Source organism: Schistocerca serialis, chromosome 7 (genome assembly GCF_023864345.2).
Source record: "Schistocerca serialis cubense isolate TAMUIC-IGC-003099 chromosome 7, iqSchSeri2.2, whole genome shotgun sequence".
Classification (NCBI taxonomy): Eukaryota; Metazoa; Arthropoda; class Insecta; order Orthoptera; family Acrididae; genus Schistocerca; species Schistocerca serialis.
This window is the reverse complement of record NC_064644.1, coordinates 289,740,947-289,755,538: the sequence shown is the minus strand read 5'-3', so window position 1 is coordinate 289,755,538 and position 14,592 is coordinate 289,740,947. Positions and strand designations below refer to the sequence as shown.

The following is a 14,592-nucleotide window of genomic DNA, read 5'->3' as shown; positions in this document are numbered from 1 at the left end:
GCTAAAAACTCTTAAATTCTAAACCCCTTCCATCCTCCATGAAACCACAAACCCAAAGACCCAAGAACATGTAGTTGCTCTTAAGAATTTTTTCTATCATTTGATCTCTGTAGGTGATTTGTACGTGTGAAAAATGCCAAACGGCACTATGGTACGGAGTTCACGTTAAAACAATAGGTCCCCCTCTTATTAGCTAGGTGAGTTTGTTCAAATGTCAGAGGAAGAAAGGACATAACACCATCTGTAAGACTCTGGCCGATAACACACTGGGGTATTCAAACCTCTCGTCAAGCTGAAGACAGCTTCACTATTACCTAGCCTAGTGCGTTAGTGAAGAACCACTCTCTCTTTAATGATCAGGGCATTACAACGTGGTGTGGACTTCATGAGGCGCTGAAAGCTTTGAAAAGTCTCCCTGAACCATGACTGCTCATCTAACATACACTACTTGCAAAGACTGATTGGAGACAAGTCCAAGGCACACACGTTTTGCTTAGTGGCATCCAGTATACACCAAATATTATTTACACTAGGTTTTCCTGAGCGGATGCGACATATAAGCATGCGTTTGTATAGTGTGGTTCTCGGACAGTTTTGACACAATTTGGCAATGATGAGACAGTGAATATCTTTCCTGAAGATACACAAAGCCTGTGGGTTGTTGCAGATTAACAAATGGATGTACATAATTTTGCAGTAGGTTTATGAACCTGACAGTGGTGTTAGATGACAGCAGCTTTGTCAGCGGCACCATTTTGTATCACAACACCCCTCAAACAGTGATATCTCCAGAACTGCCCTTAAAATCTCCTAGTGACTCACTTTTTTGATTGCTGTCACATCTTGTCTCTGAGATAGTTTTCCTTATTTTTAATTTTCTTACTGCCATTCAGTTTTATAATATATTATGTACTGAACATAGAGACTCAAAAAAATCACCCTCAACCTACATGGACACCCCTTCACTTTGATGGTAGTTGTTGTAGTACATGGGAAGAAGCAGATCATTTTTTAGAATATTTTCTGGAGAGTGGTTTTCAAGAAGTTGTGGACATTTTGAATACAAAAACCGTTTAACATTGTGTGGATCTACAACGAAGTGCTGAAATGCACATTGTGCTTAATTGTATCATTTGATTTGCTTAGTTTATACACATATCTCAAGAATATTGTGATATGATTATCTTTCACTGCTCCTATGTACATTGTTGTCATTTGTAACTGTTGTGTATATCTGTAGCTATATGGAAGTGGCCAGCTTGTATGCTAGCTACAGACTCTCCACAAGGCAATATTTCTAAATCAAAATCACAAGGCAATACACAAGAAACAGTTAGTAATCATTTATTGTAATAAGATGCATCAACTTATACTCAGATTTGGCTTTCAGAGAAGACGTGGGACTGATGTAAAGTTCTTCACTAAGCTAACCTAACACAGTAGATGATTTCTAACTAATATAATTGAAGTTTGGTACAGACTACAGTTCAGAGAATTGAAACTGAGCCTCTGAATAGGTAAACATTTCGACTATCACTTTGACAAATGATCATGTCTCGGCAGAAACTGTCGAACAACTAGAAGTAGTTGTCACAGTAGATAACTTGTCGGCAATTGTAGAACTGAAGAACTGCTGAGTGATACTTCCAGAAACTGGTGATAATTGGCCAAATGTCTGCGTGCAGTTGATTAAATCATGTGCTCAGCATATGAATGTCATCCTTTGAACTATTTTGTGGATACATCAGATAGTTCTCGTTTACAGTGCTCTTTGTGGTGACAGACATAACTATTGGGGAATTAATGGCCTATTTGATTGTCTTGTGCAAAAGCACAAAACAGTTCCTGGTATGAGTGCCATCTAGAAGGCAACTGACCATACTATTTGTGTCACTCCGGTGTTTTGCCTGGTGCTGCTGGCAAAGACACAGCAAAAGATATACATAAAGCACATGAATTTATTAGAGTACAACAATGTTTTTCCATTCTTCTGTAAATTAAGCTGTGTGTGACATTGTTGGGGTGAGACTTAGTGTTGGTGTGGTCATAAAATGGTAAGTGGATCCTTCTGTCGCCCACCAGACTCATCTCCTGATGTAAGTGAAAACATTAGAGAAAACAGCAGTTCACTTGTGTAACCAAAAACCTTAGAGAACATCTCGGTTCACTTTTACTTAAGTTACCCAACCATACTATAATCATCAGTGGAGATTTTAATCATCCAACAATCAATTAGGAAAATTACAGTTTTGTCATTTGTGTGCGGGACAAGACATCCTGTGAAACATTACTAAATGTCTTCTCGGTAAACCACTTAGAACATGTAGTTTTGAACCCCACTCATGATGGAAATATACTGAAGCACCAAAGAAACTAGTATAGGCATGCATATTCAGAGACATGTTAACAGGCAGAATACATACTGCAGTCGACAACACCTATATAAGACAAGTGTCTGGTGCAGTTGTTAGATTGGTTAATGCTGCTACAATGGCAGATTATCAAGATTTAAGTGAGTCTGAATGTGGTGGTATAGCTGGCACATGAGTGATGGCACACATCTCTGAGGTAGTGATGAAGTGAAGATTTTCTCATATGACCATTTCACAAGTGTACCGTGAATGCCAGGAATGCGGTAAAACATCAAATCTCTGACATGGTTGCGAACAGAAAAAGATCCTGCAAGAACGGGATCAAAGACAACTGAAGACAGCTGTGCCATCAGTAAGTGTCAGCATGCAAACCATTCAATGAAACATCGTTGATATGGGCTTTCGGAGCCTAACGCGTACTCGTGTACTGCACAACACGAAGCTTTACGCCATGCCAGGGCCTGTCAATGACGACATTGGTCTGTTCATGACTGGAAACAAGTTGCCTCATCGTATGAGTCTTGTTTCAAATTGTATCGAGTGGATGGACGTATATGGTTAAGGAGACGGGTAAGGAGACAACCTCATGAATCCATGGACCTTAAATGCAAGCAGGAGTGTTCAAGCTGGTGGAGTCTCTGTAATGGTGTGGAACGTGTGCAGTTTGAGTTATATGGGACCCGTGATACGTGTAGGTACGACTCCAATAGTGACACTTTTAGATTCATCCTGTCTGAACACCTGCATTGTTTATTCTGACAGACTTGGGCAATTCCAACAGGACAATGTGACACCCCACATGTCCAGAATTGCCACAGAGTGACTCCAGGAACACATGTCTGAGTTTAAACATTTCCACTGGCTACCAAACTTCCCAGACATGAACATTATTGAGCATATCTGAGATGCCTTGCAACACGCTGTTCAGAAGAGATCTTCCACCCTTTGTACTCTTATGGATTTATGGACAGCCCTGCTGGATTCATGGTGTCGGTTCCCTCCAGCACTACTTCAGATATTAGTCAAGTCCTTTCCATGTCGTCTTGCGGCACTTCGGCGTGCTCGCGGGAGCCCTACATGATATTAGGCAGGTGTACCAGTTTCTTTGGCTCTTCAGTGTATATTGGATGTAATGGCAAGAAATAGACTGACCTCTTTGAGTATGTCCACATCAAAACTGCTATCAGTGACCATGACACGGTGTGGCAACAGTGATTACCAAAATACAAAGGGCAACTAAAATAAGTGGAAAGACACATGCGTTCAGGAGTAACCACCTCATTATGCTCTGGATTTCTATAATCTGTCATGAAAGAATAATTTGCTATGATTGGGGTTGTTAGGGACGATACTGAAACTGAAGGAGGTATGAATTCTAAGGTGTTTTTTTATTTTAATTTTTTTAAAATTTTTGTAATTGAGCAACAGTTTTTTGTTGTGTCTGACTGAGTTTCCATTTCTACTCTTAAATGTAGTCTTTCAGTGACTGTACTAGCTTGTCTATGAGTGGCTCGTAGCAATAGTCGCAGGTTTTTATCTTAGGTTCTAGCCAGAGTTGACCACAACTCCTGATGAAATGTGCTCCCATCACCTGAAAATACAGTCAGATGAAAATAATGTTGATTTTTGTGTCTGCGGGTGGTTTAACAGTATCGAATTGATGGGTAGGAAGATGACAAGGCAGTTTGACAGGGAAACGTAATCATGGAGTTTAGCAATGAAGTTTAATTATTTCAATATACCAAGAAACTACATATAGGTTGAAGCATAATTAACCCTTTCCACTCCAATTTCGAGTGGCTTTCGACAATGTGAATTTTGTTCTCCGCTCCAATGTCGAGCCTCATTCGACACATTTTTCGCAGCTCTCACATGCTTAATTCTCGATTCTGACACTACTAGGCATCAGTGGTGCTTAGTGCTGCCATGTAGGGGAACCTGTGTTAACTCGTTGTCAAACTGTTGCAGTTGTGTTGAAAGGAATCTTATAAGTATTATGTTCAAGTTCATACTTGTGCATTGTCTTGATTCATCATTTTCAGTTCTTTTTGAGGAAGAGATTTTACAGCTTTTAGAGGAATCCCTGACAATGATACTATGAGCGATTTTGATGATGAGGATGGTTCATTTCAAAACAATCCTAGTGAAGATGACGATGAAAACAGTGAAAATGTGCATTTTTCAAGTAAATCAGCAGGAGATGTGTGGCAAATGTGGAGCGAAAATGTCTGACTTTACAGATTTTTCTTTTGATGATTCAGAGTATGGTTTTATCACTGAAACTGGAAATTTTCCATCATCACCAGTTGGTTTCTTTCAGTTAATTTTTATAGACAACCTATTTCAACTGGTAGCAGACCAAATGAGCAGGTATGCTACAGCAAGAATATGTGAAGTGACACCACTTCCACAACATTCTGTTTGGTGGGACTGGGGAAATGTTACCAAGGAAGAAATGAAATGCTTCCATGGTGTGCTGCTGAATATGGCATTACAGAAGTGTAAGAACTTGCAGGACTTTTAAAAGAGAATGGTTACAATCATTCGACTTCTTTTCAGACTGTTTTGCTAACAGACAATTTATGCAAATTTTCTGGGTACTTCATGTTTCTAATCCAAAGAGTGCTACACTTGTCAACACTCAGGTTCAGTCAAGTCTTAAGTAAAGTGGGAAATGTATTGGATTACTTGTCTCGCAAGTTTCTTGAAATTTGTCATCCACATAGGTATTTAGCTGCTGATGAATCTACAGAACATTCAAGAGTCGTATTTTATTTGAAATGGACAATCCCCTAAACCAAACAAAATGGGGGCTCAGAGTAATACAACAAGAGAGTCACTGATTCATATAGACTTGAATTTTTCCAAAAGAATAGTTCTTCAGTTGCGGGCTAATATCAGAAATGCTACAGGTCAATCAGGGTATCATTTGAACACTGACCATTTTTATACAGGTGTTGCGTTAACTGATGAACTGTTGAAACAGAATGTGCATCTCACAGGAACGATCCAGGCCAATTGCAAAAACCTTTCAGCTGCAAATAAGAAAGGAGTTCTTCGTAGACGAAGAAGCATAGAGTAAAATGCCTCCGCAATGACAAAATGCTGGTTCTGGCATGGCAAGATAAACAAACTGTTATCACACTTTCTACAAAAACAAATATCTCTGTGTCACTTATAGAAAAGAGAAACAGAAAGGGAAGGGAAGAAATAATGAAATCAAATGTGATTATTGATTATACTTTGAAGATGGACGGAACTGATCGATCTGATGACCATTTTATTTCCATTTATGATTTTTTAATGAAAAGTCTAAGTGATGGTGAAAACTGCATTTCTGGTGGGTGGAGGTAGGACTTGTAAACAGCTATTTGCTATAGAAGAATCACTGCGACAAAAACAACTTGTAAAAAAACTATCTCACAAAGTATTCTGTAAAAGTTGGTTGGTGAAGAAAGAAATCCAGGGCAGAAACGGGTCGTCGTTTAACTTCCGATGACGAGAAACACTTGAATGGACTGTTGCACAGTATCAACAAGCTTCCTGGTAACAAGCGTAAGGATTGTGCAGTGTGTTCAGACAAAAAAAGGAAAGGTGACGGGTGTGAAACTGTGTATTACCGCGAAACGTGCACACGAAACCCAGCATTCCACCCTGACGAGTGTTTTGAAAAATATCGTACATTGAAAATTTTTGTACTGTAATGTTTTAGAAATGTATTTGAATGAAAGCAAATTTTTTGTTTTAATGTATACTGTACTTGTTGGTCCGTGGTGTTATTGTTTCCACAAAGAGACCGCACAATTCTCTGTGGCCAGCTTGCTCCCAGGTGGAATTGATTTAAATAAGAGTGTGCGTAGCCACCTTGTGTCCACCTTATGGAGTGCAAAGGGTTAAGTGTAAATGTCGCAGAGTTGGTAAAAAAAGGACAATCAAAACAGTTCATTTTGGGAAACTTTTCAGTCCTATTCCCATTCCTACCTTTCACTCTTATCTTTGGGCATTGATTTATTGGATGTTCAAGATTGGCAATGGCTCAGAACTTAGAATGGCTCAGAACTTAGTGCAGACTTCAGTGTAAGATGCTTTTGTAATTTTCATATTGAAACTATGTCGTGAAATTGAGCAGTAAATCCAGAGAGATTCTGATCATACGTATACTACACCAGTGGCAAGGAGCAATAGTATCTTCACTACATGTGAGCAGTGTTAATGATACTGATGACAGTGCCATTGATGCCGAGTACTAAATATGGTTCTCTAATCTCCTCCACCAAAGAAGATGGAGCTCAAGTTGATTCCATGTTTCTAGATTTCTAGAAGGCATTTTACACTGTTCTTCAAAAGCAGCCTCTGATCAAATTTCATTCCTATGGAATGTCATTTCAGGCGTACGACTGGAACCAAAGTGATCGAAAGAAGTGTTATAGGTGTGCAGCTGCTCTTAGTCTATTTAAGTTACTTAGGAGACAATCTGAGCAGCCCTCTTGGATTGTTTACTGTTTATGCTTTTGTTTATGTGTTGTAAGGTCATCAGAAGGTCAGAATGGATAAGATATCTGTACGGTGAAAAAGGTGGCAGTTGACTCCAAACAAAAAAAGTGTGAAATCCTCCACATGAGTACTAAAAAAAAGTTCTGTTAAATTTAGGTTACATGATAAATTGTGCAAATTTAAAGGTTGCAGATTCATTTAATTACTGAGGGATTACAGTTGTGAACAGCATAAATTGGAACCATCCCGTAGAAAATGTTGTGGAGGGAGGAAAGCAGTGACTGTGCTTTATTGGCAGAACACTTAGATAATGCAAAAAATCTACTAAAAGGCTGCCTACACTAAACTTTGTTGGTTCTCTACTGGAATATTGCCGTACAGTATGGAATTCTTAGCAGGTAGGAGCAATGGACGGCACAGAAAAAATTCAAAGGAAGGCAGCTCATTTTATGTTATTGCAAAATAAGGGAGAGTGTGTCATACACATATAAGTGAGTTAGGGTGGCATTCATTTGGGAAATAATATTGATATTGTGGAGGAAAGAAAAAAGACTTGCTTCTTTGGTAATTGACACAATAACATTGCATTAGACAATGAGTCATATTGATAGATGCCTTATAATGGTGGCTCTGTGATGTGGAAAGAAATGAAAGATATACGTTTTATTGAAATGCAGGTGAAAGATGTACATTTTATTGAAATGCAAGAGCATAGTATCATATTATGGCAGTTCATAACTTTAAATCAGAGGCATAATGTAAATATTATGAGAAGATTAGATTTCTACTCACCGTATACAGGAAACATTGAATCACAGGCAGACACAATGAGATGACTGCTATACATTTAAGCTTTCAGCCAAAAGACCTTCTTCTGAAGTAGACAACAAACACACAAGCACAGCTCACACAACTCTCACACCTACCACTGTCTCCTGCCGCTGTGGCCGGACTGTGGACTGCAACTGCACTCCTCTTGTGACTCACTACCACCCAAGACTAAGACTGGAGCAACTGAACCACCTTTTCCACCAGGCTTTTGACTTCCTGCCCTGAAATGAATAATATCCTACTCATTATTCTTTGCACCCTTTCCATGGCGGTTTCCATTGTCCACTGAAACTACACAATATCCTTTCCATCCCTCTCGCAACCCTGCCCCCAACCCCTTGCCTCATGGCTCATATCCCTGAAAGATATCTATGTGCAAGACCTGTCACATACATCCTCCCACCATCACCTACTCCAGCACTGCACAGGCATCGCCTATCCCGTCAAAGGCAAGGCTACCTGTGAAAACAGCTATGTGATGTACCAACTAAGCTGCTACCACTGTCATGATTTCTATGTGAGCATGACAACTAACAAACTGTCTGTCCCCATGAATGGACACCAACAATATGTAGCCGAGAGAGAGCTGGAGACCATCCAGTTGTTGAATATGCTACCCAACACAATGTGCTCCATTTCAGCGATGGCACCACAGCCTGTGTGATCTGGATCCTTCCTACCAACAACAGCTTCTGAATTGCACAGATGGAAACTCTGCCTACAGTACATTTTACATTCCTGTAATCCCCTCTTGCCCTCAGCCTTCATCAATCCCTGTCCTCCACATACCTATCCCCTTTCCTTCTTCCACTCCAGTACTATACAGCATTCTATTCCACCAACACACCCGCTAGTCCCCCCCCCCCCCCCTCCCCCCTCAAAACCTCCCAGCTGCACCTTGTAGCCCTACTCTGACCTCACTATGTTCCTCCATGTTCCCACAAGCAACACTACACCCTCACTCACCTGACCGTGTATCCCCCAACCTCCCTGCCCCATGCTTCCTCCTTACCACACCATGCACACCAGATTGATGCTCTCATTAGGCACAGTTGTAGTCCGCAGTTTAGGCAAAGTGGCTAGGGGCAGTAGTCGTATGTATGTGCATTGTGCTTTTGTGTGTGTGTGTGTGTCTTCTACTTCAGACGAAGGCTTTCTGGCCAAAATCTTAAATGCACAGCAGGTTTTATAGCGCCTGTCTGCAACTTAATGTCTCCGCTATATGATGAAAAGCAATCTACCCTTTTCATAATTTTTTTGCTATTCCATCTTCCACTTCCCATTGCATGGTATGAATACCAATATAAATTGAAGTGTTAGGAAATCTTTTATGAAAATATTTATATTGATTGTAGCCTTGCAAGGAGCTGAAACGTGGATGTTAAAGAGTGCAAATCAAAACAGAATAGAAGCTTTTTGGAAAAAGAAGAGCTAAGTTTGTTGAACGCATCCAAAACTTAAAAGAATAGTGAATTTGGTAATGGAGGGCTAAAAATTATAGAGCAAGTACATGACACCATAATTTTAATTGCATTAACAAATTTATTCATTGCAAAGTTCCGTTATTAGAGACAATGACCGTATAATCTACGATGAAACACTATCGGTGGATAGAACCAGATCAGCACCAACATTTACCTGTCAACAGTTCAGAGGCAAAGTTAATTATTTTAGGCTACAGTTCACATTTACACACAAACAAGTCACAGTTCACATTTAGCTTTATTCTGTAGTAACTTGTCAGAGAAAAATACACTGTTGTAGTTTAGTTATTCAGTCCATAATGAGAATCACCATGTCCAACAATATCTCACTCCAGTGACAATGACATCATACATCTTTTTAATTACCACACAATTCAGTTAAAATATTCATTAATCTCATACGCAGAAATCGCTTGAAAGTTTTTAAATATTGATTTGATTTGATTAATGTAGGGAGACAAAAACAACAGTGGTCTTAGCCCACTATTGCCCGTGTGGAAACTGACTTTATTGTGTGTTTTCGCTCTCTGTGATCTGCTGAAGTCAGGTGATACTCTTAAGAAGTTGGAGGAGACCCTTTACTAGTCCTTTATAGATACCAGTTTCTTCAGGCTCTACTGAGCCGAATCTTCAGTGTCTTCCGCTCTCCAGAACTTTGCATTGGAAGATTAGATGTGCTGCAGTTCCATCCTCCTCACCATATAGTCTACTTCTTCCTCTATACTGATCAAGTGAGGTATTTCTTAAAGTTGTCTTACCAGTCGCGAGTCCTGCCATGAGTTTAAACTGTTTCCTGTTCAAGTTCAGCATTACTGAACTCTCTTGAAACATGGTTTCCCATAAACAAAGTTTGTTAAGTGAAAAATTTGAATTTCATGCTATTCGATAAAGCTGCTTCTCCAGTTCACTGCAGCAGCTACTTTCTGCTTCAGCAGATACAAATACTGCAGTAGCTTGTGACATTGATGTTCATGTTAGACAGCTTTCTGTGATAGAATTCTTGAATGCAGAAGGTGAAACACCCATTCACATTCATGAAAGACTGAAAAATGTGTTCGGTGATACAGCAGTAGAAATCACCGCTGTAAGATGATGAGTTCATTGCTGTAATGAAGCTGAAGGGAAACACTGTTGGTTGGTGAATCATGACCCCATGCCACAGTCAGCGAGTTGATGACATTTGCAGTGACCACCAGGTGACTGCAGATGATTTGTGTTACATTACTTCCCTTAGTAAAGGCAGTGTGACGATGATTATTCAGCAACAGGGATACTCAAAGGAATGTGCAACTTGAGTACTTAGAATGTTAACCAACCAGAATAAAGAGAGAAGGAACAAAATTGCCTCCCCACTCTTGCAGCACTTCTGTTTGGAGGGAGAGGAGTACCGAGAAAAAGTTGTGACTGGAGATGAAATGTGGGTTTATTATTTTTTTTTTAACCAAAATCAAAGAGGCAGTTAATGAAATGGCATTACAGAAACTCACCAATGAAGAAAATGTTCAAAACTGTGTGATCAGCAGGGAAAGTTATGGCTACAGTATTCTGGGATGCAGATGATGAGATTATGGTGTTTTTTAAATATATAAAGAAGAGCAAGAATGCGTAATAAATTCTGCCCAATACGTCAGAACTCCCAAATAGCCTAAAGCACATCTTCAGAAAGTTTGCCCAACAGAAGCTATGTTGGATGTTCATCTTTTACATGACAATACAAGACCACACACCAGTTGTCACACCACTGAAGGGATTGGGAAAATTGGATGGCAGGTCTTACCTCATCCCCCATACCATTGATACAGATTATATTGAAAATTCATAAATTAATCACCAGTGTCATAGTTCTCAATCTACATAGTTCAATTGAAATTGCTGGCAAAAAGAAGAAGAAGAAATAGGAGGCATTTCTTCTTACTAACGTTCATACAAGCTGCCACCTGATCTAGCAATGTAGTTTCGATTTTACTGTTGAATTAGTATTGGTTAAGTCAGGTTGGGGTCCAGTAAATGGAGTCTTCGTGCCTTTCTTGGTGGCCAGTTTATCAGCTTGTTCATTGTCACTAATTCCTTAGTGATTAGGAACCTATGGCAGGTTTATCCTTTTGCTTTCCCCTAGTCTCCAATGGGATCATGGCATTGTGCAACTATCTTTGATCTTGTTGCAGTGGCCGATAGAGATTTCAGAGCTGCTCGGCTGTCTGATGAATATAGCTGCTGCAGTCCTTGTAACATCTATGCAAATCCTCCTTCATGCAGACTCTGTTAGTGGGTATCCCCATCTAGAATACAGTGTCCAGCTTCCATAAAGAGACTGCTCTCTTTAGTCTAAACTGTACCCCTTATATTCTGGTCCCAGCACCTTCATCTGTTTTTGGCCTGTCAGTAACCAGACTGTTTCCTGAACGGTGTCCTGGTACATTCTTCCACTGCTCTCTTCTTCCAGTTGCTTCCAGTTTTATTGAAGCATTTGGAAGCTATTGTAATGACATCCGACATTTCCCCAACCATTTGTATATTTACCTTTCTATTATTAGATCAGTCCAGGGGTGGATGCCAATTAATAAGTGGGTGCTGAGACAGAGAAAAAAATAATAAGAAGCATGTTCTCAACTCTGGCTTAATCGTTTTCAGTTCAGCAAGTCCTTCGCAGAGATGAGGCTAACCAGTATTCTTCTGATGTTCCAAGTAAACTCCGCTCTCTGAGTAGGCTGGCATCAGTGCGGTGTCCCTTAAGCTGGCTCAGTGATGACACTACTTGCATGTGCAGCACAGGGTGTGACTTTGAACTGGCAGCAGATTGGCAGGGCAGTCATGTGGGTTACTACCACCCTCTTGATGTTGACTACCTGGTGTGGTGTCAATAGGGTAAGAAAACTCCCATCTTTAAAAACTCCTCACCAGTGTTGTGTCTGTTTAATTGAATGTGGCCAACTGGTGTGGAGGTACTAGAATCTTGAGATTGGGGGCCTCAGCTGACACCTGAGCAATCCGTCAGTGATCGCTTGGAAAAGCATCAACTGTTTCATTGCCCTGAACATCAATGTGAAAACAAGAATCCTCTGAGGTGTCGAAGGCCGAATGAGTGCTAATGTGTATGTGAGAGAGAGTGAGTCTGCATTCGAATGCTTAGTCATTGGTCTGTACACAAATTCGACTCGCGTAATTTAAAAGGAACAGAGACCAGCGGTCCAACTTTTGCACTGTGCGTGGAGGACTGGGTTTGAAGGGCTGAACAACGAGGTGAGAAGCTGGTGACCAGTCACCAAGTAGAATTTTCTTCTATATAAATATCGGTGAAATTTGGTCATGCCATATATGATAGCAAGACCTTCCTTCTCAATCTTGTGAGTAGTTGCAAGTAATAACTCAATTTATCTAACACAGCTTGCAGTTCACTGACATTCCTAGGAATTGGAAAGTGCTTTATGGCTGCTGAGTGCTGATTGCAAAGAGTGAATAATCTGACTGTTGATCACGTGCCCTAAATATTCAATCTGTGTGGAAGAAGGAGCACTTGTCTTTACTGTACTTTAACCCAGCATCAGAGAGTACTCAAAACAGTGTCATGAGATTGGAAAGATTTTTTTTAGGAATACAATCTGAACCAACTGTCATCCAAATAGTTTGAACAAGAAGGAACTGTTACTGTGGACTGAGGCAATAATGCTGAAAAATTTCAGGTGCAGACACACAGCTGAACAGTAACCTCAGAAACTTAAATAACCACATGTGGGTGTTGATCATAAAAACTTGTTGTCAATATGTCTCAAAGGGGAGCTGCAAATAAGCATCACGAAGATCAGTCTTTGAGAAGAAGAACCTACACCTAGTGTGTCCATGAGTTCTTCAGGACGTGGCAAAGGAAAAGAGTCAATCATAGTTGTGGATTTACTGTTACCTTGAAATTTGCATATAAACATAATCTGCCTGAAGGTTTCTTTATCACAAACAGTACTGCCCACTGACTGGCTGCTACAGGGGAAGTCACACCATTGTCCTGCCAAGGTAAGAGCCCTTGTGCCCCCTGGTCTCTGTTAGCACAAGGCATCGGCTGTAATCAGCAAAACTGGTTGTGCATTGTCTTTCATGGTAATGTGAGCCTCAAAATCAGTAGCTTTGCCTTGGCCACCTTGCAAAATGTCACTAAATTCATCCGTATACACAAAATTGTACATAGAGAGAACATTGTCTTGAATGTACAAACCAAACGGATAAGACAAGTCAATGCCAAAAATATATTGACTTCCACACGAGCACAAAACAGTTAATGAAACTGTCTTTGTAATGTTACAAACCTAGGCACGTAGGCTGCAAAAACCTCTTATAGGAATCTTATGTCCACCATAAACAGAAAGAGTGTTGCCTTTGGCTTATGTAGCTTAGGTTTGACTAACAGTTCATAAGTGCTTCTGTTTAAAGAACTCACTGACACACCACTGTCTTGAACTGCATGTGTATTTTGGTATTGGCAAACAGTGGAGTGACTGACAACTTACTGGCCTGATGCTCAATGGAAGAAGTGTGAAGCTCCTTCACTGTTGCAATGGACTTGCACAGTGTAACACAAAAACACTACTGGGCTTGGAAAAATTGTACTAATGTTCATGAGAATGTGCAAATTGTGTGTTGGACTTGCATTCTGCAAACAAACAGTTTGAATGTGACCTGCTTGCCGTTTGTGCGCTGAGAAACACTGGGGCAGGATTTAACAACGCTAATCTGTGGCCTAGCATACTGGTTCTGTTCATGTTCTGCCCTGGCTGAGACCTTGTGTGCCGCAGTGCACAAATTACAGGCACAATCTGCTTACCACTACTCTGTATGGCACAAACAGGAGCAGAATCAAAATCCACTGTTGCATTTTCATATGAATCCTGACACTCCACTATTTCCAAATCTTCGCGAGCTAGGATTAGGATACTAAGAATCTGTTCACATATGTGAGGATCTGACACATTTGGACAGTGGAGTTCCTGATCATGGCATCATTATAACAACATCCACACTCACACTTAAAACTGCAATGGCATGCATGTCTTTGTAAGTCTGCTGCCTACTGCTTATGAGTCTGCGTATGCAAACAAAAGAATTTGTAACACGCAGCTGCCACATTAATCTGTTCATCAAACTACTTATCTAGCACAACAAATAATTCTTCGTAAGGAACACAGGGTGGGTGGAGGGGAAAAGTTTGCAGGTGAGCCTTCACGAGTACCCTGACATACCAATAGTTGCAAGGAGATATGGTTGCCTGTTGCTACCTTCTATATGATGTGCCATGAAGTGTGCACTGAGCTGTGCTTGGTACTCAAACCATTCCTCATGAGTGGAATCAGATATGTGGAATGGTGAGACGAAAACAGGCACTGCTGGCTGTGGCTGTGCTCTTGGAGGTGGGGTGGAGGTGGTGC

The 14,592-nt window shown here is 40.4% G+C and overlaps 1 protein-coding gene across 5 annotated transcripts in view; it reads left to right on the top strand.

Annotated features, from left to right (window-relative positions):
- LOC126412848 (uncharacterized) overlaps positions 1-14,592 on the top strand; it is a 309,701-nt gene that overhangs the window by 222,184 nt on the left and 72,925 nt on the right. The window lies entirely within an intron of this gene.